General features: G+C 41.3%; 1 protein-coding gene across 3 annotated transcripts in view; it reads left to right on the top strand.

Annotated features, from left to right (window-relative positions):
* pisd (phosphatidylserine decarboxylase) overlaps window positions 1-26132 on the top strand; it is a 175025-nt gene that overhangs the window by 51293 nt on the left and 97600 nt on the right. The gene's annotated exons all lie outside the window — the stretch shown is intronic.

Below are 26132 nucleotides of genomic sequence, written 5' to 3'. Positions count from 1 at the left end.
TACCAGTTCCTCTGGGTGAGGAGCAGGAGTTTCGGACAAGTAGAAGGGACAGTCAGAGGTAAAACACCTCGGGGCGCCCTACCGCCCGTTAGTACTCACCCGCAACTCTCCGTCACTTACTCAGCCCACAGGAACTTTCCCTATGTTGGGATCCAAGTCACGGCACCAAGTGTAAACATAAATTCGCCAGACCAATAACCACATGACAAACAGTTCTTTACTTTATCCTTTTCACCAGTTTATTTGTTCGAGCTCAGCCAGTGAGAAGGTTCAGAGCCAAACATCAGAGAGACAGAATTCTCGTTCGTGACAAACCTCTGTCTAACATGCAGAAACGTTACAATTTATAGAACTAGCGAAACAAAGAACACTCAGTTCAACAGATATTCCCACCAAGTCAGTTAAAGCACAACTTAATTACTCAGATAAGAGAGTCCACTAAATCAAGGTTTTAATTAAAAATGAATGTTCTGTCCAGTCCTTATCAGTTATTCCCTTTCGTTAGACAAAGGAGGAAACTTAGCTCAGTGGTGTGAAACCATAAGGCATGGTGTGTGCGACATGTGTGAACCCAGCCCCTATATTGTTCTCAAGAAAGAACATTAATCTAAGCAAGCTGAAGACAGATTCCTCAGTGAAGGACAAACGGAAGAACTTAATACACTATCCAGAACAGAGCACACATAAGTTGGCACTTAATTTTAACCTGCTATTGACAAGAGTTCAAGAATCATTTCTTACATCCCCAAAACCCTTAAAACTTCATCATTGGATATAGGACCACTAGAAAATGAGGTCGGAGAAATAATAACGTGGGCCAAGGAGATGGCAGATGAACTAAATGAGTATTTTGCATCAGTCTTCACTTTAGAAGACACTAGCAGTTTGGTAGATGTTGAAGTACTGGTGTGCCTCAGGCATCTGTACTGGATCCAATGTTGTTTGTCATATATATTAATGTTCTGGATAATGGGGTGGTAAATTGGATGAGTAAGTATGCAGATGATACTAAGATAGGTGGGGTTGTGGATAATGAAGTAGGTTTTCAAAGCTTGCAGAGAGATTTAGGCCAGTTAGAAGAGTGGGATGAAAGATGGCAGATGGAGTTTAATGCTGATAAATGTGAGGTGCTACATTTTGGTAGGACTAATCAAAATAGGACATACATGGTAAATGGTAGGGCATTGAAGAATGCAGTAGAACAGAGGGATCTAGGAATAATGGTGCATAGTTCCCTGAAGGTGGAATCTCATGTGGATAGGGTGGTGAAGAAAGCTTTTGGTATGCTGGCCTTTATAAATCAGGGCATTGAGTATAGGAGTTGGGATGTAATGTTGAAATTATATAAAGCATTGGTAAGGCCAGATTTGGAGTACTGTGTACAGTTCTGGTCACCGAATTATAGGAAAAATGTCAATAAAACTGAGAGGGTACAGAGGAGAGTTACTGGAATGTTACCTGGGTTTCATCTCCTAAGTTACAGAGAAGGGTTGAACAAGTTGGGTCTTTATTCTTTGGAGCGTAGAAGGTTGAGGGGGGACTTGATGGAGGTATTTAAAATTATGAGGGGGATAGATAGAGTTGACGTGGATAGGCTTTTTCCATTGAGAGTGGGGGAGATTCAAACAAGAGGACATGAGTTGAGAGTTAAAGGGCAAAAGTTTAGGGGTAACACGAGGGGGAACGTCTTTACTCAGAGAGTGGTAGCTATGTGGAATGAGCTTCCAGCAGAAGTGGTTGAGGCAGGTTCAATGTTGTTGTTTAAAGTTAAACTGGATAGATATATGGACAGGAAAGGAGTGGAGGGTTATGGGCCGAGTGCAGGTCGGTGGGACTTGGCGAGAGTAAGAGTTCAGCACGGATGAGAAGGACCAAGATAGCCTGTTTCCGTGCTGTAATTGTTATATGGTTATATGAAGGGTGTGAGGGAAGAGAAGTGAGTGCAGTTACTATTACAAGGGAGAAAGTGCACTAAAAGCTGAAAGATCTAAGGGTACGTACAAACCAGATGATCTGCACCCTAGGGTTCTGAAAGAGGCATTAGTAATGATCATTGGACTCATTAGTAATGAGCATGGTGCCAGAGGATTGGAAAATTGCAAATGTCACTCCACTCATTAAGAAAGGACAAAGGCAGCAGAAAGGAAATTATGGACTGGTTAGCCTGACCTCAGTGGTTGGGAAGACGTTGGAGCCAATTGTTAAGGATGAGGTCTTGTGTCTTGGAGACACAGGGCAAGATAGAACAAAGTCAGCATAGTTTCCTTAAGGGAAAATCTTGCCTGACAAACCTGTTGGAATTCTTTGAGGGGATTACACGTAGGATAGGTAAAGGGCATGTAGTGGATGTGTATTTGGGCTTACAGAAGGTCTTTGATAAGGTGCCACACATGAGGCTGCTTACCAAGTTAAGAACCCCTGGTAATACAGGAAAGTTACTGGCATGGTTCAAGCATTGGCTGATTGGTAGGAGGCAGCGAGTGGGAATAAAAGTATCCTTTTCTGGTTGGCTGCCAGTGACTCGTGATGTTCCGCAGGTTCTGGTGTTGTGACCACTTCTTTTTATTCTGTATATCAATGTTTTGGATGATGGAATAGATAGTTTTGTTGCCAAGTTTGTAGATGATATGAAGATTGATGGAGGGGCAGGTAGAGTTGAGGAAACAGGTAGGCTGCAGAAGGACTTAAGACAGATTAGGAGAGTGGGTAAGAGAGTGGCAAATGAAATACAATGTTGGAAAATGGATGGTGATACATTTTGGTAGTCGAAATAAATGTGCAGACTATTTTCTAAACGGGGAGAAAATCTCAAAATTTGAGATGCAAAGGCACCTGGGAGACCTTGTGAAGAACAACCTGAAGAGTAACTTGCAGGATAAGTCAGTGGTGAGGAAGGCAAATGCGATGTTAACATTCATTTAAAAATGTCTAGAATACAAGAGCAGGGATGTGATGTTGAGGCTTTATAAGGCACTGGCAAGGCCTCACTTTGAGTATTGTGAACAGTTTTGGGCTCCTCATCTAAGAAATGATGTGCTGCCAGTGGAGATGGTTCAGAGGAGGTTCCCAAGGACAATTCCGGGAATGAAAGGGTTATCATACAGGGAACGTTTGATAGCTCTGTGTCTGTACTTGCTGGAAATTAGAAGGATGAGGGGGGAATCTCATTGAAATGTTTCAAATTTTGAAAGGCCTAGACAAGGTAGATGTGGAAAGGATGGTTCTCATGTTGGGAGGAATCTAGGACAGGAGGGCACAGCCTCAGCGGGGCATCCGTTTAAAACAGAGTTGCAGAGAAATTTCTTTAGCTAGAGGGTGGTGAATTTGTGGAATTTATTACCACAGGTAGCTGTGGAGGCCAGGTCATTGGTGTACTTAAGGCAGAGCTTGATAGGTTCTTGTTTGGACATAGCATCAAATGTTATGGGGAGAAGGCCGGGGAGTGGGGCTGAGGAGTGAAAAAAAGGATCAGCCATGATTGAATGGCGGAGCAGACTCGATGGGCCAAAGGGCCTAAATCTGCAACTATATCTTATGGTCTTAGGTCATTAAAAGTTAATATGTAGATATTACAAGCAATTAAGAAAGCAAACATTGTGGCAAAAATCAAAATATGGCAGACACTGGAATTCTGAAATAAAAACAAAATGCTGGAATCAAACTAGATGAGACAGCACCTGTGGAAAGAAAAACATTTAACATATTAGGCCAAAGATTGCAGGCATTGACAGTCAGCATTGAACTTGACATAGGACTGCCTTAGGGACTCCGGCTTTGGATTTTCCTCGAGCTTTACTCCCAAAGCTTTTCCTGTGAGTGAGAAGGCGGTGGAGGTTTGAGATCAGTTTTCCGTCTCTGAGGTGAGCTGCCAACCATGGCTGACAAGCCCTATCTGCCCAAAGCAACTCATGTTAAGGTGCCCCTTCTCCCGTCAGTAGCAATGGTTCCATCGGGCTTAGTAGCAAAGCCACACATGAAGGACAGGAGCTGGACTTGGTTGTCAGAGACTATTTGAAATGCTTGCTATTGGGAACATTTAATAGGTAGTGGGAGCTATCCCCGCTACCTCCCCCAACCCCACACCAGCTATGACAACCTGGAGGAGCCCCTGCACAACACAAAGTAATATCACAAATAAAATAACAAAATAATAAGATGTACTTACAGAACATAGAATAGAACCGCACAGTACAGGCCCTTCGGCCCACAATGTTGTGCCGACCCTTAAACCCTGCCTCCCATATAACCCCCCACCTTAAATTCCTCCATATACCTGTCTAGTAGTCTCTTAAACTTCACTACTGTATCTGCCTCCACCGCTGACTCAGGCAGAGCATTCCATGCACCAACCACTCCCTGAGTAAAAAACCTTTCTCTAATATCCCCCTTGAACTTCCCACCCCTTACCTTAAAGCCATGTCCTCTTGTATTGAGCAGTGGTGTCCTGGGGAAGAGGCGCTGACTGTCCACTCTACCTATTCCTCTTAATATCTTGTATACCTCTGTCATGTCTCCTCTCATCCTCCTTCTCTCACCAAAGCTTTATAGAGCTACATCATTACCTCGCAACTATTAAGTGCTATCCCTCGACTTATGAAAGCTAACACCCCATAAGCCTTCTTAACTACCCTATCTACCTGTGAGGCAACTTTCAGGGATCTGTGGACATGTACCCCCAGATCCCTCTGTTCCTCCACACTGTCAAGTATCCTGCCATTTAACTTGTACTCTGCCTTGGAGTTTGTCTTTCCAAAGTGTACCACCTCACACTTCTCCGGGTTGAACTCCATCTGCCACTTCTCAGCCCACTTCTGCATCCTATCGATGTCTCTCTGCAATCTTCGACAATCCTCTGCAATCTTCGACAATCCTCTACACTATCCACAACTCCACCAACCTTTGTGTCGTCTGCAAACTTGCCAACCCACCCTTCTACCCCCACAAGTTATAAAGTAAACAGTATAACACTACTGCTGTTTCATATGTGATGATATATAGGTGGTGGCAGGAAGTTCAGTAGTTTTACAACCTGAGGGAAGAAGCTGTGTACAATCCTAACAATTCTTGTATTAATACTATGGTACCTCCTGTCTCATGTTAGGGGGTCAAAGTGATTGTTATACAGATTGAAGGGATCATTGACAATGCTAAGGGCTCTGTGCACAGCAGTCTTAATAAATATCTCTGATGGATAGTAGAGAGATCTCAATTATCCTCTCAATGGTTCTCACAATCCTTTGTAGGGACTTGCATTCAGATGCCTTGCAATTCCCAGTACCAGACAGTGATGCAGCTGTACAAGACACTCTTGATGGTACTCTAGTAAACATTGTTCAGAATGGGGGGAGCCTCACTCGCCCTCAATGTCCTCAGAATGTGGAGATGCTGCCGTGATTTCTCCACCAAAGACGTGGTGTTGAAGGACCAGGTGAGATCATCCATTATGTGCACTCTCAGAAATTTGGTGCTCATAACTTTCTCCAAGGAAAAGCTGTTCATGTGTAGTGAGGAGTGATCAACCTATACCTCCCTAAAGTCAATAATCATCTCTTTGATCTTGTCCTTGTCCTCGAATGAGACTCAAGTTGTTGTGCTCGCACCATTTTATCAGCCGCTTTACCTCTTCTGTGTACGCCATCTCGTCGTAGTTTATGAGGCCCACCACAGTTGTATCATCGACGACTTGGATGATTTGGTTTGAATTTGATCTAGCAGTGCAGTTGTGAACAACAGCATGCTGAACATGCAGCCCTTGGGGGTGCCAGTGCACAGTGTGATTGAGCTAAGATGTTTCTATCAACATGGGGTGACTGTGGCCTTTCTGTTAAGAATTCCAATTTCAGTTACAGAGAGAGATATTGAGACCCAATGAGGGCAGATTACACACCATCTTCTGAGGTATGATCGTATTAAGCACTGAACTGAAGTAGCTAAACAGCCTCTTGGAGTATGAGGCACCATTTTCCAGGTGGGACAGGATGGGGTGGAATGCTGAGGCTAAGGCATCAGTAGTCTAATTTGAGTGTTAGGAGTCCAATGTCAGAGGAAGATGAGATTTAATGCGATCCATAGCCAGCCGCTGGAAGCATTTCCGTTATTGTTAAGTCATTGCTACTGGACTGTATTCATTAGGTAGGTTACTGTCACCCTCTTGGACACCAGGGTAATGCTGGTCTCCTTGAAGCCTGTGAGGACACTGGACTGAAGATGTCTGTTAGATCCTTTGTTAGCTGGACTGCACAGTCCCTCAGCATCGACCAGGTATGTTATCAAGCCCCACAACTTTATATGGGTTGACCCTGGCCAGGATCTTTCTCACATCAGCTGTGGCCAGCCAGACTGCTGCTCTCAAGAATGCAGGTATGGCTATAGCACCCATTGGCCGGCTGGTGGTGCAATGGCATCAGCGCTGGACTCCGGAGCGAAGGCTCCTGAGTTCGAATCCAAGTCGGGCCACCCCCTGAGCATGCTTTCCATCCGTGCCAGGTTGAGCATCAAGCTAGCCACTCGGCCTCGTAAAAAAATAGGGTCGAGTCAGGAACGTTCATATCGTGACCCGGTTAATCCGAAAGGAGACCAATCCTGACACCACGTGCCAGACAAGAATGGCTGACTGTCTGGTGCGGCACGCAAAGAAAAAAGCACCCATTGCTGGGGCAAACTTTGGGCCAGATTGAAATGGCAGGGCCTGGGCCCAAGAGCGAAAAAGAACCGAAGCTTAGCTCATTTAAGCACTGATCCATATTATAAAGATTAAGGTGTTGAGGCTGAGGGTGAAGGACGAAGCGGTGTTCAGCTCACAACTCCATGAGGGTTTATTCACTTCAGTGAAGAACTGGCTTTGTGGCTGTGGACTAATTTTAGGGGTTAATGTGGTTCATGGTCTGTGTATTATTTACTTTTTTATTGTTCGCATGATTTGTTTTGCACCTTGGATGTTTGACAGTCTTCGTTATGTGGAGTTTTTCATGGAATATTTTGTGCCTTGTTTTGTGGCTGCCTGCAAGAAGATGAATCTCAAGGTTGTTTTAAGATATGCACACTTTGATAATAAGTGAACTTTGAACTTTGCTCATCGGGGAGGAAAGGGGTGTCTTTCTCGCCGGCACATCATTCTGTGCATCAAACTGAGCGTTAAGGACATTCAGCTTATCAGGAAGAGAAGCATCACAGTCGTTGATGTGCAGGGAGGACCAGTAGTCCATTATGGTCTGAATGCCCTACCAAATGCACTTGTGTCTCTGGTGTCACAGAAATAGCTGTATATTCTCTGTGAATAAGCCTGTTATACCTTCATAATAGCATGGAAAAACACAACTCTTGCTGACCTGAGAGCTTTCTTATTCGCCAGATCTGAAGGCAACATCCTAATCTCTCAGCCGTGGCTGGACCTCTGCTGCCGGTCATGGCTTCTCCAGATTAATTCCAGGTATTGTTCGTTGAGGGGAGTATATAGACTGAGCCTTCATTCTCTGGGTTTAGAATGAGAGGTGTGTTCACTGATACATAAAAATTACATTGGCTTGATGGTTTATAGAGGGATGATGATTCTGTCAGCTGGGTGAATAGAATTAGGTGCCATAATCTCAAAATAAGACATTAACCATTTGGATTGAAATCAGGAATGCTCTCACCAAGTGAATTGTCAGACTTATGGAGATTCATCCACTGTTAGGGAGAACCAAGCCAGAGCTTTGTATGTTTTTATATCATAAGGGACATGAGGCTGATGCAGAAAAATGGTGCTGAAGTGAAATATCAGCCATGATTTAATGAATGATTGAGTAGACTTGAGGGACTGCATGGCCACTTTTTAAAATATTCTTATGATACCAAAGTATGCATTTAGATAGAGTTCAAGACCTATCAAAATTCCTGGACCCAGTAAAACTTTCATTTGATGTGAAACAATTACAAAGATGTGAAAGTAACTCATCTTTATATTAAATCAACGTTGACTAGTGTGAAAGTGAAGAGCTCTGGAAAAATCTGTGCAGCTGGACATGTTTGGTCTGACACGAAGGAATGTTTTCTCAGATCACTGTATGCTGTCTGACTATTTTCAGCAGCTTGAACAACAATTTTGTAATGTCAGAGGTAGGGCTGTTCAGCCCGAGGGTTCAGCTTCATTCACTGCAATATCCAGGGCTGGATGGTTAATGCATGTCACTTTTGTACCGTATACGTTTTTGATTTTGAGTGAGTTGAATAAGAAGCCTAACAATTATCCCTCAGTTATTAACAGTATTACCACTGTTGATTTGTCAATGGAGTACAGAGTTATCACAGCAGAATCTAATTATATTGAAAATGTCCACTGACCCATATTAATTAGGATGGCTGCATTGTGAATAGAAACCCTGATTGATCTTTCTACTTCTGAGATGGGAGCAGGGAGTCAGTGACCATAATTGAAAATTGCAGCTTAACAACTACAATTTGCTGGAAATCTGAAATAAAAACAGAAAATGCTATGAAATTAAAATTAATTTTCCAGAGTTAAGAACCATTTAACTTAAGAACATAGAACATAGAACAGTACAGCACAGTACAGTACAATGTTGTGCCGACCCTCAAACCCTGCCTCCCATATAAGCCCCCACCTTGGGTTCCTCCATATACCTGTCTAGTAGTCTCTTAAACTTCACCAGTGTATCTGCCTCCACCACTGACTCAGGCAGTGCATTCCACGCACCAACCACTCTCTGAGTAAAAACCCTTCCTCTAATATCCCCCTTGAACTTCCCACCCCTTACCTTAGAGCCATGTCCTCTTGTATTGAGCAGTGGTGCCCTGGGGAAGAGGCGCTGGCTATCCACTCTATCTATTCCTCTTATTATCTTGTACACCTCTATCATGTCTCCTCTCATCCTCCTTCTCTCCAAAGAGTAAAGCCCCAGCTCCCTTAATCTCTGATCATAATGCATACTCTCTAAACCAGGCAGCATCCTGGTAAATCTCCTCTGTACCCTTTCCAATGCCTCCACATTCTTCCTATAGTGAGGTGACCAGAACTGGACACAGTACTCCAAGTGTGGCCTGACCAGAGTTTTATAGAGCTGCATCATTACATTGCAACTCTATCCCTCGACTTATGAAAGCTAACACCCCATAAGCTTTCTTAACTACCCTATCCACCTGTGAGGCAACTTTCAGGGATCTGTGGACATGTACCCCGAGATCCCTCTGCTCCTCCACACTATCAAGTATCCTGCCATTTACTTTGTACTCTGCCTTGGAGTTTTTCCTTCCAAAGTGTACCACCTCACACTTCTCCAGGTTGAACTCCATCTGCCACTTCTGCATCCTATCAATGTCTCTCTGCAATCTTTGACAATCCTCTACACTATCTACAACACCACCAACCTTTGTGTCGTCTGCAAACTTGCCAACCCACCCTTCTACCCCCACATCCAGGTCGTTAATAAAAATCATGAAAAGTAGAGGTCCCAGAACAGATCCTTGTGGGGCACCACTAGTCACAATCCTCCAATCCGAATGTACTCCCTCCACCACCACCCTCTGCCTTCTGCAGGCAAGCCAATTCTGAATCCACCTGGCCAAACTTCCCTGGATCCCATGCCTTCTAACTTTCTGAATAAGTCTACCGTGTGGAACCTTGTCAAATGCCTTACTAAAGTCCATATAGATCACATCCACTGCACTGCCCTCATCTATATGCCTGGTCACCTCCTCAAAGAACTCTATCAGGCTTGTTAGACACGATCTGCCCTTCACAAAGCCATGCTGACTGTCCCTGATCAGACCATGATTCTCTAAATGCCTATAGATCCTATCTCTAAGAATCTTTTCCAACAGCTTTCCCACCACAGATGTAAGGCTCACTGGTCTATAATTACCCGGACTATCCCTACTACCTTTTTTGAACAAGGGAACAACATTCGCCTCCCTCCAATCCGCCGGTATTTAAACTTAAATTCTTTTTTTTTCTGAAACTGCCTCTCCTGTTTAAGTGTTTCCAGCATTTTCAGTTTTAAGTTACTTGTACACATCTTTGCTCTCACGAGTCAGCTCCATCTGCAGAGGCCAGACACTTTTACACAGAAACATAGAAAACCTACAGCACAATGCAGGCCTTTGACCAACAATGCGGTGCGAACAGGTACTAGAAATTACTTAGGGTTACACATAGCCCTCAATTTTTCTAAGCTCCATGTACCTAACCAGGAGTCTCTTAGAAGACCCAATTGTGTCCGCCTCCACCACTGTCGCTGGCAGCCCATTCCATGCACTCACCACTCTCTGCATAAAAAAACTTACCCCTCATATCTCCTCTATACCTACTTCCAAACACCTTAAAACTGTGCCCTTTCATGTTAGCTGTTTCAGCCCTGGGAAAAAGCCTCTGACTATCCACATGATCAATGCCTCTCATCATCTTATACAGCTCTATCAGGTCACTTTTCATCCTCCACCACTCCAAGGAGAAAAGGCCAAGTTCACTCAACCTATTCTCATAGGGCATGCTCCACAATCCAGGCAACATCCTTGTAAATCTCTGTACCATTTCTATAGTTTCCACATCCTTCCTATAGTGAGGTGACCAGAACTGAGTACAGTACTCCAAATGGGGTCTGACCAGGGTCCTACAATATTACCTCTTGGCTCTTGAACTCAGTCCCACGGTTGATGAAGGCCAATACACCATATGCCTTCTTAACCACACAGTCAACCTGCACAGCAGCTTTGTTTTTCTTTTTCTTTTTCTTTTTAAATCTTTTTATTAATTCTTATTGAAAATCAACAACAAAAAAGATAGAAGTAATCAAGTCAACATGTCAATATGTACAATAAGAGTTAAACTATCAACCAAGTTAAACAATATATCAATAATAAGAAGAAAAAAACAAAATGTTAAAGCTATTATTTTTTTTGGAAAAAAAAGACGGAAAAAAATCCCCTACTAACTAAAACAAAAAAAAAACATTTGGAGCACAAACCTGGAGCTATACGCCATACAAGCTTCCATAAAAAAAAGACATCAATCCGCCAACCAAATCCATTCACCCAAGAATCAGAAGGGGACCATCTTAATTAACTCAAATCAAATGATAGTAGCGGGCAAAAGAGCCCCACCTTTTCTCAAAGTCAAATCGAGGATCAAAAGTTCGACTTCTGATTTTCTCCAAACTAAGACATAACATCACCTGGGAAAACCATTGTATCAAAGTGGGAGCAGAGGCATCTTTCTATTTTAATAAAATAGCCCTTCTGGCCAATAGTGTGACAAATGCAATTACATATTGGTCAGATATAGAAACACCGTGAATATATTGAGGGATTATACCGAACAAAGCTGTCAATTTATTAGGTTGTAAATTAATTTTTAAAACTTTAGAAATTGCAGAAAAAATAGATTTCCAAAACTGCTTCAATACCGAACACGACCAAAACATATGTGTCAATGTAGCTGTCTCAGTTTTACATCTATCACACTGACTATTAACATTAGGAAATATTTTAGACAATCTCTCCTTTGTCAAATAATAATGATGTACAATTTTAAATTGAATTAGAGAGTGACTGGCACAAATCGAAGAGAGTTAACCAACTTCAAAATTCGCAGACAATCCTCTGTTATCAAGGTCATGTTAAGCTCTCTTTCCCAATCTTGCTTAATCTTAAGTAAAGAATAATTATCCTGTTGTAATAGTAAATTATAAATTTTCTCAACGAAACCTTTCACTAAAGGGTTCATTTCTAAAATAATGACTAACAGGTCAGAATCTTGTATATATGGAAAATTACTTAAATATTCTTATAAGAAATGTCTGACCTGAAGATATTGCAAAAAGTGTGAGTATGAGAGAGAATATTTAGTTACTAATTTCTCAAAGGATATCAAGCGGCCTTCTTGAAACAGATCCATAAAGGAATAAATTCCTCTATTCCTCCAAAGAGAAAAGGTAGGATCACTAAGTGAAGGTTTAAATAAATAGTTTCGGTAAACTTAACTAAGAACGTTAAATTTTTTAAGATTAAAAAACTTACGAAACTGATAACAAATTCATAATGGCTGCTTAATCATAGGGTAGATATTTAGAATAGAAATTTTGGCTAGTTGTAGAGGTAAAGCAGCTCTTAATAACGAAGTTGAGTAAAATTGTTTCACAGCTTTCAATTCCAGATCAACCCATGGTGGTCGTACATTTTTATCAGTCCAATATAATCAAGAACACGGATAATGTGTATTAACCGCCCAATAATACATTCTTAAATTAGGCAAAGCAAGACCTCCATCCTTTTTTAATTTTTGTAAATGATATTTTCCAATTCTTGGTCTTTTATTATTCCAAACAGAAGATGAAATAATAGAATCAACCCGATCAAAAAACTTCTTAGTAAAATAGGAATATTTTGAAATACATATAAAAATTTTGGTAAAATCATCATTTTAACTGCATGAATTTGACCGACTAACGAAAGTGTAAGTGGATTCCATCTAGAAAATAATTGCTTCATAAACTCCACTAAGGGAACTAAATTAACTCTATAAAGGTCTCCATAATTTTTAGTGATGATAATACCTAAATATTTAAAAGAATCCGTAACTTTAAAAGGGATGTCATCATATATAGAAGCGGAATCATTTAAAGGAAATAATTCACTTTTGTGCAGGTTTAATTTATATCCTGAAAACTTTCCAAGTTAATTTAATAATTTCAATAAACTAGGAATAGATTCTTCAGGACTCGAAACATAAACTAAGAGATCATCAGCATAAAGGGAAATCTTATGAATAGTCCCATCTATGGAAATCTCTTGAATATCTTTAGCTTCACGAAGTGCAATAGCCAAAGGTTCCAGCACCAAATTAAATAACAAAGGACTTAACGGACATCCTTGTCTCGTACCCCGCGAAAGTCGAAAAAAGGGGAATCTGCATTTATTAGTAATAACAGTGGCAATAGGGCTTTTATAAATCATTCTAATCCACGTATTAAAATTAGTACCAAAGTTAAATTTCTCTAAAACGTTAAATAAGTATTTCCATTCAACTCTATCAAATGCCTTTTCAGCATCAAGAGAAACAACACATTAGGGAGTCTTCAAGAGGGATGAGTATATAACATTTAACACTCTCCGAGTACAGGTGTCCCCCGCTTTTCGAACGTTCGCTTTATGAAACCTCACTGTTACGAAAGACCTACATTAGTACCCTGTTTTCGCTAACAGAAGGTGTTTTCACTGTTACGAAGAAAAGCAGCGCGCGATAAAAAATCAGTGCGCGATAAAAAAAATCAGCACGCGCCCCGAGCAGCCGCTCTCCCCGGGATTCGGAACTGCATTCTAGCCGGCATTGCTTTAACACATGCCTGTGAGCAGCCATTAGCAAGATGAGTTCCAAGGTATCGGAAAAGCCGAAAAGAGCTCATAAGGGTGTTACACTTAACGTAAAACTAGACATAATTAAGCGTTTTGATCGTGGTGAACGAAGGAAGGACAAAGTGAGTGTGGAAGTTGATGAAGATGATATTGAAGAGGTTTTGGCATCACATGACCAAGAACTGATACATGAAGAGCTGATGCAAGTGGAAGAGGAAAGGATAACAATTGAAACTGAATGAGTAATGATAAAGTACGACTTCAATTTTGAAAGGGTACATCGGTTTGGGCATATTTGCAAGATGGTTTCAGTCCTTACGAAGAACTGTATGATAGAAATATGCGCGAGGCTCAGCAGTCAAGCAAGCCTTCCACATCAGCCACAGCAGACGACGAACCTCAACTTTCGACATCGAAGCAGGCAGAGATAGAAGAAGATGACCTGCCTGCCCTAATCGATGATGAGATGATACCCCAGTGTCCCACCACCCCAGCCCCCAGGCCACGGACACATACCGATTCACGGAGAATGCAGCAGTAGCCGGGAGGCACACAGCACATCTTTAAGAAAAAAGCCGAAATAAACATGCTAGTTAATTAGGTGCCGCCCAGCACGTAATTGTCAGCCCAGATCAGCGCTGACTGCCGATTGCATCGCCTCTGATTTGGGCCGACAATTACGTGCCGGGTGGCACCTAATTAATCAGCTTGTTTATTTTGGCTTTTTTCTTAAAGATGTGCTGGATGCGTTCCGGCTACCACTGGACCCCCTGCATGCTTCGCGGATCGGTATCAGTCGGTGGCCTGGAGGGTGGGGGCCACTGCACCACCCCAATCTCCGATGACTCGGCCTAACACACCATCATCAGTGTGCTCGGTGCTGTCCCAATTCCGGTAAGTGATACTACACTACGTACATTATTTCTACTTTATATCGGCTGTGTATTTTGACGTGTTATTTGGTATGATTTGGCAGCTTCATAGCTTAAAGGTTACTGGAGAGCGCTTGCGCCGTGTTTTTGCCGACGGCGCTTGCGTGAGATTTTCGCTACGGAGAACAGTTCAGGCAATGATTGTGGAAAAGTATTTCTACTTTATATAGGCTGTGTATTTATCATATCATTCCTGCTTTTACTATACGTTACTGTTATTTTAGGTTTTATGTGTTATTTGGCATGATTTGGTAGGTTATTTTGGGGTCTGCGAACGCTCACAAAATTTTCCCATATAAATAAATGGTAATTGCTTCTTCGCTTTACGACATTCCGGCTTACGAACCATTTCATAGGAATCATCTACCTTTGGATGGCGGGGGAAACCTGTATTAGAAAAGGAATAACGGCCTTTTATAAAACCTGTTTGGTCCTGAGAAATAATTTTAGCTAGTACATTCTCCAACCAATTAGCCATTATTTTTGAAAGGATTTTAGCATCCATATTTAATAATGAGATAGGTCTATATGAAGCGCAATCAGTAGGGTCTTTATCTTCCTTAAAAATTAAAGAGATAGAAGCTTCATAAAATGTGAAAGGTAACTCTCCTAACAAAAAAGAACCTTTAAGCATTTCCAACATATAGGGAGTAAACAAATCTTCAAATTTTTTATAAAATCCTACAGAAAATCCATCCAGTCCAGTAGCTTTACCAGATTGCATTGAAAAAATTGCATTGAAAAAATAGCTTTCTGAATTTCTTTTTCAGTAAAAGGAGTATCAAGAATTTGTTGATCTTCAACAGATATTCCAGTAAAAAGGCATTCATGCTCACATCAAACACTCTCAGGATCTTCCTTCAGTCCAACAATTCGAATGTTAATCCGACAAGACTTCGCCTCTAAATTGACAATTTTGTGTTAAGCCTGTTCCAAGCGGGTTGAAGTATCCACAATCTGACGTTTCGATTCTTTTAACTCAGTATTCAAGGAAATAATATTTTCCTCTATAGTCTGAAAACTCTGTTGGAACGACTTCAACTCAGAAATGTTACTGTCTATTTTGTTGTAGAGAACCATCAACGCATGTTCCAAACGCTCAGCCCAGACAGGCATATCTTCTGATTTTTCTTTCAAAGTTTTACCCTTTCCATTGCTGGATTCAAAGAGCTACTTTCCACTTCTTAACGGATATGATATAATGACAATTATCCCCCTCTAAGATCCGAGAAATAAAAGTTAAAAATTCAACATTTAAACTGGGGAAAAGGAGGAATTAAAGGCAGCCACAAAATTTATGTATTACTCCATTGAGCTGCAGGCGGAAGTCCTGCAGCTTTGAGTGTCCTATGGACTCGATCCCCAAGATCCCTCTGATCCTCCACACTGCCAAGAGTCTTACCATTAATACTATATTCTGCCATCATACTTGACCTCCCAAAATGAACCACCTCACATTTATCTGGGTTGAACTCCATCTACTACTTCTCAGCCCGGTTTTGCAACCTATCGATGTTGTGCTGTAACCTCTGACAGCCCTCCACGCTATCCACAACACCACAACCTTTGTGTCATCAGCAAATTTACTAACCCATCCTTCCACTTCCTCATCCAGGTCATTTATAAAAATCATGAAGAGAAGGGATCCCAGAACAGATCCCTGAGGCACATCACTGGTCACCAACCTCCATGCAGAATATGACCCATCTACAACCACTCTTTGCCTTCTGTGGGCAAGCCAAACCTGGATTCACAAAGCAATGTTCCCTTGGAACCCATTCCTCCTTACTTTCTCAATAAGTCTGGCATGGGGTACCTTATCAAGTGCCTTGCTGAAATCCATATACACTCCATCTACTACTCTACCTTCATCAATGTGTTTAGTCACATCCTCAAAAAATTCAGTCAGGCTCGTCCGGCATGACCTGCCTTTGACAATGCCATGCTGACTATTCCTAGTCATATTATACCTCTCCAAATGTTCATAAATCCTGCCTCTCAGGATCTTCTCCATCAACTTACCAGCCACTGAAGTATACTGGTCACTGGTCTATAATTTCTTGGACTATCTCTACTCCCTTTCTTGAATAAGGGAACAAAATTTGCAACCCTCCAATCCTCCAGATCCTCTCCCATCCCCATTCATGATGCAAAGATCATTGCCAGAGGCTCAGCAATCTACTCCCTCGCCTCCCACAGTGGCCTGGGGTATATATCATCTGGTCCCAGTGACTTATCCAACTTGATACTTTCCAAAAGCTCCAGTACATCCTCTTTCTTAATGTTTTGCGTTTTGGACAGAGCAGTTGGCACACCAAGCCATGATCCATCGGGATAGTACAAAAATATTCTTTGATTAGGAATACTGAAATTATTTGTTAAATGAAATGTTAAAGTTGAAGTCTGTTCCGAGCCTTGTGGCCCATCAGGTCGGTGCTTATGCCGGTTTCTGTGGCGTGAAGCGACTGAGAGTACAAGACTCCCCCCCCGGATGGACAGCTGTGTAATTTATTTTCAAACCACCAATCAGTTCTGCTTAAGCACACTTTTGTTATTGGGCATTGTAGATAAAGCCTGAATCATTTCCATGTGCCCCCAAGTGATAAGCTGCATCTTGCTTGCAATATTTCCCACAATGGAGAAACTAACCAGTGTGACGAATGGGTAACTGTTCAGTTTATGTTACTTCTATTTCAAGGGCAAAGTTATTCCAATTTTGAGATGGTTGTCAGTTCCTATGACACAACTTGGAACAAAATATCTTTCAGGATTTCAGGGTTAGCCATGACTTGCTTAGATTAGATTATGAGGACATGCAGTCCTCTTTTATTGTCATTTAGTAATGCATGCAGTAAGAAATGATACAATATTCCTCCAGTGTGATATCACAGAAACACAGGACAGACCAAGACTGAAAAACTAACAAAAACCACATAATTATAACATATAGTTACAACAGTGCAACAATACCATAACTTGATGTAGAACAGTCCATGGGCACAGTAAAAAAGTTCAAAGTCTCTCGAAAGTCCCACATGTCACACAGACGGGAGAAGGAAGAAAACTCTCCCTGCCATGCCGGACCACAGTCCGACTCCGAGTCATCCGAAAACTTTGAGCTCCGATCAGCCCCCCCCCCCCGCCCCGACACCGAGTACCGAGCACCATCTCCACCGAACGCTTCGACCCGAGCCTCAGTCACTAGCAGCAGGCAAAGCCGGGGATTTTGTGGCCTTCCCTCCGGAGATTCTCAATCGCACAGTAGCAGCTGCAGCGAACCGGGGATTTCAGAAATTTCTCCAGATGTTCCTCTGTGCTTCTCACGTCTGCCTTCATCAAATCAAAATTGTGCACGGCGTCCTACTTACAAATACGATATGGTTTCACCGGAGAGCTGTGCGCGTTGCATGGCGCCTCCACCTTCTCCTCCTACCGAGCTTAACAGAGTTGATTAAATATAATCTCAGGATATCAGCCTGGGATAGAACACTGATGTCTATTTCCTTCTCTTGGTGAATTTGTAGAATTTTGCAGAAATGTCTTTGGTTTCTCTTTTGTATCATCTTGTGCCCTCTGTAGATAGTTTGGGTCTTCAGTGCATACAGTAAGGCAAGGATCATTGCTGACATCTAGACCTTGAGTTTTGTGCCAGGTTGTTCTTCAATCGATTAAAGACTTTGTACATTGAAAGAATTGGTGAATATCTTTGATGTCTACCTTTGTGGAGTAGTGGTTGTCAAGATATGAAAAGGGGTCCATTAAAGCCACATACTACCTTGGGATTATTTTTCTTTACAGGCATTTACAAGAAAAACCATACATAAATAAAGACTGACAAACAACCAATGTGCAAAAGAAAACAAATTGTACAAGTGAAAAAAACAAGAACATGAGTCCTTGAAAGTGAGTCTGTAAGTTTGTAGAATCCATTCATTGTCGAGGTGATTAAAGTTACCCATACTGGTTTAAGAGCCTGACGGTTGTAGAGCAATAACTGTTCCTAATCCTGGTGGCGTGGAACTTAAGGCTGCTGTACCTTCTGCTTGATGGTTGTAGTGAGAAGAGAGCATGGCCTGGGTGGTGGGGATCCTTGATGAGGGGTGCTGCCTTCTTGTGGCAGCTCTTCTTGTAAATGTGTGCAATGGTGAGGAGGGCTTTGTCTGTGATGGACTGAGTTGTATTCGTCACTTTTTGTAGACTTTTCTATTCGTGGGCATTGGTGTTCCCATACCAGGCCGTGATGCAACCAGTTAAGATAGCTCCACCTTACCTCTCCACTGCACATCTATGGATGTTTGTCAACGTCTTAGGGGGCATGGAAATCTATGCAAACTTCTTATATAGTAGAAGTACTCTAGTGCTTCTTTGTGATGGCATTTACTTTCTGGTCCCAGGAGAGATCCTCTGATATGATAATGCCAAGGAATTTAAAGTTACTGATCCCCTAACGAGGACTGGCTCATGGACCTCTGGTTTAGAACCATAGAACACTACAGCACAGAAAACAGGCCATTTGGCCCTTCTAGTTTGTGCCAAAACATTATTCTGCTAGTCCCATTGACCTGCATCCAGTCCATAACCCTCCAGACCTCTCCCATCCATGTACCTATCCAATTTATTCTTAAAACTTAACGAGTGAGCCTGCATTTACCATGTCAGATGGCTGCTTGTTCCACACTCCCATCACTCTCTGAGCGAAGAAGTTCCCCCTAAACCTTGCCCCTTTCACCCTAAAGCCATGTCCTCTGGTATTTATCTCTCCTAATCTAAGTGGAAAGAGCTTATTCACGTTCACTTTGTCTCTACCCCTGATAATTTTGTAAACCTCTATCAAATCTCCCCTCATTCTTCTAATAAAGTCCTAACCTGTTCAGTCCTTCCCTGTAACTCAACTCCTGAAGACCTGGCAACATCCTAGTAAATCTTCTCTGCACTCTTTCAATCTTACTGATATCCTTCCTATAGTTAGGTGACCAGAACTGTATACAATACTCCAAATTTGGCCTCACCAATGTCTTATACAACCTCCCCATAACATCCCGACTCCTATACTCAATACTCTGATTTATGAACGCCCGGATGCCAAAAGCCTTCTTTACAACCCTGTCTACCTGTGACACCACTTTCAGGGAATTATGTATCTGAACTCCCAGATCTCTTTGTTCCTCCGCGCTCCTCGGTGCCCTACCATTTACTGTGTATGTCCTACCGTGATTTGTCCTTCCAAAACGCAACACCTCACACTTGTCTTCATTAAATTCCATCTGCCATTTTCTGGCCCATTTTTCCAGTTGGTCCAGATCCCTCTGCAAGATTTGAAAGCCTTCCTCGCTGTCCACTACACCTCCAATCTTAGTGTCATCAGCAAACTTGCTGATCCAATTTACCACATTATCATCTAGATCATTGAAATAGACAACAAACAACAATGGTCCCAGCACAGATCTTTGAGGCACACCACTAGTCACAGGCCTCCAGTGAGAAGCAATCATCCACTACCACTCTCTGTCTTCTCCCACACAGCCAATTTCGAATCCAGTTTACAACCTGTCCATGGATACCTAATGTCTGAACCTTCTGAACTAATCTCCCATGTGGGACCTTGTCAAAGGCCTTACTAAAGTCCAGGTAGACAACATCTACAGCCTTTCCTTCATCTACTTTCTTGGTAACCTCCCGAAAAACTCTACAAGATTCATTAAACATGATCTACCACACACAAAACCATGCTGACTATCCTTAATCAGCCTGTGGCTGTCCAAATACTTGTATATCCGATCTCTCAGAACACCTTCCAATAATTTACCTGCCACTGATGTCAGGCTCACCGGCCTGTAATTACCTGGCTTCTTCCTCTTTTAGTCACTCATCAGCTGTTATGCTTTGCTGACATTGCATGAGTTGTTGTTGTGGCACCATTCACCAGATTTTCAATCTCCCTCCTTTATGCTGATTTCATAACCATCTTTGATTCAGCAAACGACAGTGGTGTAGTCTGCAAACTTAAATATTGCATTAGTGCTGTACACAATGCTGTATAAAGTGAGTAGAGCAGGGGACTAAGTAGAGTAGAGCAGTCTTGTGGTGCACCTGTGCTGATGGTGGTTGTGAAAGAGATGTTACCCATCTGTACAGACTGGGGTCTGTCTACAAGTGAGGAAATTGAAGATCCACTTGCACAGGGAGGTGTTGAGGCCTAGGCCTTGGAGATTAGTGAGTAATTAGGGTATCATGACCTTTTATTGTCTGAGCAGTGTTATACAAAGGAAGATGTCTTGTGAATGTTGTGTGAGACCCATCCACTTGTATGGTCCCCTGAACAAGTCAACAGTGGCTTGAAGTTCAGCTTCTGAACTGTCCTCACTGGCACTCTGCAGCTCAGTTACTGAGGTTCAAGTGATTGTGGTTCTAAAGTGTAGGTGGAAGAGTTCACCATTTCTTAAGATTAGCTCCACTTTCACAGGAGTTGTGTGTGGTTCAGTGATATCAAAAATTATTCTTTGATCAGGAATAAACTACCTATTAATTTAAAGCAGAGCCATACTAAACACTTCCTGTTGAGGGCACTGCTTAGTTGTTGGACATTGTTAGATGAAGCCTGCATTCTTCTTTTGTGCACCCTAGTGGTAATGCTGCATCTTGTCTGCGACAAGTTTCCCGCAAGAGGAGCAAATCTATGTGACCAGTGGGAAACTGTTCAACTTCTGTAACCTCCACACTAGGATCAATTTTTATCTTCAAGCTGCAGTATGCAGACAGTGCTTGCATATTTACACATTTGGAAATTAGATTCAGGTTATTGATTCGTTCACTGAAGCATACAAGGGAATAGGCCTTGCACCTAATGTTTACAAAATAGGTGCTCAACCACTCTGACAATCATCCAGCAATATAGGTAACTGTTGACCACTTGCCATATCTCTGGAGGCATCTGTCAATGGCAAAGTTCAGCATAGACTTAAGTGGATCAGTACAGCCTTTTTCTGTCAAGAAGAAAAAGTGCTTGACGCTCAGATCCTCAAACTTGATACAAAACTTGTGATGTATCAGACAGCAGAATTGCTGCCTTCCTGAGTATTTCTGGAACATGCATAGGTTGTTCAGCAGCCTTGTCAAAGCATGAGTGGAGTACCACTAATGCTAATTCTGCAAAGCCCTCAAATCTATTAGTGGGATCAATAAGCCAGTGTACTTAACCTGTCCAACATCCACGAAGGCTCTTATTACATTCAGTTGATACAGTTAGAGTCACATTGTTTAGATGCCTGAATCTAGAATACATGAGGTTGTGAGGTGGACAATGGAAAAGATTCAAGATGTAGACTTGACAGTGTGTAACATTCCCACTAACCCTCAGACATCCTTGGCCCATGAGCACTCAAAATGGAGTACAAGCATTAAGGATAGTATTAAGAGCATTGACTCCATGTGTTCTGGAGCACACAGAATTGGAAGAAGCACCTCTTACTCCGTCTATGGCAAAGTCTGCAAGTCCCAACTTGGCCAAAAATAACTTAAAATAAATTCATAAAGCAAGTCAGGGAAAAGGAAACTGAGTCTTCGCAGGAATCCGGCTGAGAGTCATCTTGTGCGGTGCATAAGAATCTTAAGCAGAGATTCTCTTCTGGATTTGTTGACGGAAATAAAGTAAGCACTGAAAGCATCCAGGTATTTGTGATTTCAGACTAAAGTTTACCATAATTGATAGAGTTAAGAGCAATACCGAAGTCGTGGATTAGATTAAGAAAGGCTCTTGTTTCTGGCCTACAGCCAGCTCTTTCATCTGCTTGACCTTGTGATGGTTCTCCATGTGACTAGCATAGTTATCTAGAGATCCTTATTAATTTGGTCTCAGTTCCTTGTTCCTAGTTTATACAGTGCTCAATAACTAAATCTTTTCCTCTAATCCAAGATCTTCTCTGGACTTAATATTTTTTGTAATGCCACTGTTAAAAAAAAATCTATACGTTTTCTCGCGGAATCTTATCATTATCAAATTCTTATCTTAATCCGCTACTGTATCTTGAATAGCTTCCTGTTGCACAATGCTGTGAACAAATTATCTGTTCTTCCTGCAATCATTGTAGTCCTCTACAGCATGTATCTTTCCAGACAAAGATGATGGCTTAGGGCCCTACATTGTTATACAGATTGAGTACCCCTTATCCTAAATGGTCAGAGCTGGAAGTGCTTCAGATTTTGGAATATGTAATGAGATAGCTTGGGATCGCCATCATTTCTGACTCTGAATTTATGTGCTATTGATAAGCAGTCTTCACACATATATACTTAACAGTAAAAATTATGATATACCATTAATACAGTCGACCTTCACTAATCCGACTACCTGTAACCCAGTTCCTTCGATAATCTGGCACTGATTATGCTTAATATGATCCTTCTGTAATTCGGCATTTTCACTAATCCGGCACTCCTCAGGTCACAATGGTACCAGATTAGTGAAGGTCGACCTGTATAATGAAAATATAATGTGTGCAGGGTAACAAAAGCAGCACAGCAGCATCGGGAGACTACCTGAATCAGCTGTTGAACAACAATGAGCAATACAGGCTTTCAGTCTCCAACTACAATGTTGTGTTTTGATTAAAAGGTTACAGTATTTTACTTTTTTTAGGTTTTATGTAAGTATAAAAACAATCAGTATTGTAGACTTGTATTGTAGTATTGTTAGGTTTTCATTAGCAAAGATCTTCACAAACATCAATGAGTTCCTTTGCTGCATCATGATCAGCATATGCTTTATCTTTTAAATGTTTAAAGTTTTAAATAATTTAATGGCCTGCCTTTTTATAAATTTCGGCAACTAGCTTGCTGAATATTCACAATTACCTTCAATTTTCACTTTGAAATGATAGATACTTGCTTGTTTCATAAGTATACCGTTTAAGCGGCATAGGATTGTTCCAACAGTGATGAATTCATTCTTTCTGTGCACGATTGAGAGCTTCATTTTTTGCTCTATGCAATCTTTTTCTATTTTACATTAACTTCTGTTCATTATGTATGCGAGGTACTTTTTCAGACTGTCTGTGATGTGTAGAGACCTGTACATCACCCGGGAACCTTCCCAGCACCTTGTGGAATTTTCCACTTGTGATGTCATGTCAATGCTCGAAAAAAATTTAAGTTTTTGGAGGTTTTTGGATTTTGGAATTTTGGATGAGGCATATTCGACCTATATTTTAAATTCTCATTACTGCTACTCACTGGCAAGTTACCCTGTCCCAAACCACTGACCAAAATGAAATTACTACTCAGCCTGAGGATTCAATTCTGAATCTTCTCCTGAATCATAAGATCTCCATCTGGAACAAAAGCTTTGCAAGTCCAAGCAGACTTTCCTTGAGACTTGGCTTATGGGTATCTTGGTTGGCAAGACCAGTTGGGTCAAAAGGTTTGTTGCCTTGTTGTATTACTCTTAAGAATCTAAGACTCTTGAGACCTGAATCAGAATCAGATTTATTATTACTGATATGTCATGAAATATATGGCTTTGCAGTAGTGGTACGGTGCAATAAGTAATTTTAAAAATTACGATAAGAAATATAACAAATAAATAAGTAACACACAAAGAGAGCAAAATTGAGGTAGTGTTCAAGGGTTCATGGATGTTCAGAAATCTGATGACGGAGGGGAAGAAGCTGATCCTCAGAGGTTGAGTGTGTGTCTGAAGCCTCCTGTCTTCCTGATGGTAGTAACGTGAAGAGATCATGTCCTGGGTGGTTAGGGTTCTTAAAGATAGATACCATCTTTTTGAGGTATTTCTTTTTGAAGATGTCCTCTGGTGGGAAGTTGAGTACCCATGATGGAGCTGGCAGAGTTTACAAATCCCTGCAGATTTTTCAGGTCCTGGGCACTGGCATCTCCATACCAGGCAGTCACGCAACCAATCTGAATGCTCTTGACGGTACATCTGTAAAAATTTGCTAGAGTCTTTGGACCTGATGTATATTATGTGGATTGTATGTGCAGAGGACATCATTTATCTTCATCAAAAACGTATATGCTGCACATAGGATACCCACATTTGGCACCTACTTTTAGACTTTACATGAGTGAATGTTTATTCAATCATGCTCATTTATAAGCGTATTATCTTTCATTTATGGTTCAACTATTGTCTTTTCCCTCATGGCTGTTGCTGTTTCATGCTGCTGCAGTTTACCCCTCTTTCCTCCAATTCTCCATATTGATAGGTTACCACAGAGGAAGAGCAAGGTGGAAATTTAAATGGAGAAGCAAGGTGGATACTAAATGGAGTGTAAAAATCGAAGTTCAAAGTAAATTTATTATCAAAGTAAATATATGCCACCATATACAACCTTGAGATTCATTTTCTTGTGGGCATACTCAAAAAATCCAATATCCGTAATCGAATCAATGAAAGACAGCACCACCGGACAGACAACCTGTGTTATAAAGCCAACAAACAGTACAAATACAAAAAGAAGGGAAAAAAGGGGGTGTGGGAGAGACAAATAATAAATAAATAAACAAGCAATAAATATTGAGAACATGAGATGAAGAGTCCTTGAAAATGCGTCCATAAGTTGAGAGGACACTTCAGTGATGGGGCAATTGAAGTTATTGAGCTTAGCCACGCTGTCATAAGTGTAAAGTGAGTATAGCACGGGGCTAAGTACATAGCCTTGTGTGCACCTATCCTGATGGAGATTGTGGAAGAGATGTTGTTGTCAATCCGAACTGACTGGGGTCTGCAAGTGAGGAAATCAAGGATCCAGTTGCACAAAGAGGCATTTAGGCCAGGGTCTAGATAATTGATTAGTTTTGAGGGAATGATAGTATTGAATGCAGAGCTGTGGTCAATAAAGAGCATCCTGATGTATGCATCTTTGCTGTCTACATCTGCTATGGACCTGTTGTTTCTCTTCATTGTCTCTTCTAATATTTGTATATCTGTGCACTTGTAATGCTACTGTGACACTGTAATTTCCTTTGGGATCAATAAAATATCTATCTTTTTTTTCTTTGTTTTGCATTTGCAGAGTTTGTTGTCTTATGCACATTGGTTGTTTGTCCGTCTTGTTGGGTGCAGTCTTTCATTGATTCTATTATGTTTCTTGGATTTACTGTGTATGTCCGCAAGAAAATGAATCTCAGTATTGTATATGGTGATGTATGGTATATTCACTTTGATAAATTTACTTTAAACTTTGTTCAGACCAAACATCAGAATGGGGAAGAAATGTGATCTAAGTGACTTTGACCATGGAATGAATGTTGGTGTCAGATGGGGTGGTTTGAGTATCTCAGAAACTGCTGAGCTGAATTTTCATGTACAACACTCTCTAGAGTTTATAGAGAATGGTGTGAAAAACAATAAAAACAGTGAGTGGCAGTTCTGTGGATGAAGATGAATTGTTAATGAGAGAGGGTAGAGGAGAATGGCCAGACTGGTTGAAACTGTCAGAAGGCAACTATTAAATAATTATGTTACAGCTGTCATGTGCTGAATGTGCAACATGTCGAACCTTGAAGTGGATGGGCGACAAGTGTAGAAGACCATGAACATACACTCAGTGGCCACTTTATTATGCACAGGAGAAAGTGGTCACTGAGTGTACATCCAGTTACCAGACCCATCTAGGCATAACAAAGAAAACACATGCTTCTAAATACATATTTTATCTAGAAATTCATTTTGGAATATAATATGATTAATATGATATATTGATATATCAATTAACTTACAAGAGTAGAAACAAATATGTAGTTATCTGTCCCTTCACGAGCTTTGCAGTTTAATTTATTCTTCCCAGATGTAACCTTATTAGGAAGGTCATAAGGGAGGGAAAGTCGACTCAGACCATG

The sequence above is a fragment of the Mobula hypostoma genome, chromosome 23, assembly GCF_963921235.1.
Source record: "Mobula hypostoma chromosome 23, sMobHyp1.1, whole genome shotgun sequence".
NCBI classification, from domain to species: Eukaryota; Metazoa; Chordata; class Chondrichthyes; order Myliobatiformes; family Myliobatidae; genus Mobula; species Mobula hypostoma.
This window is presented reverse-complemented; position numbering and strand designations above follow the sequence as displayed.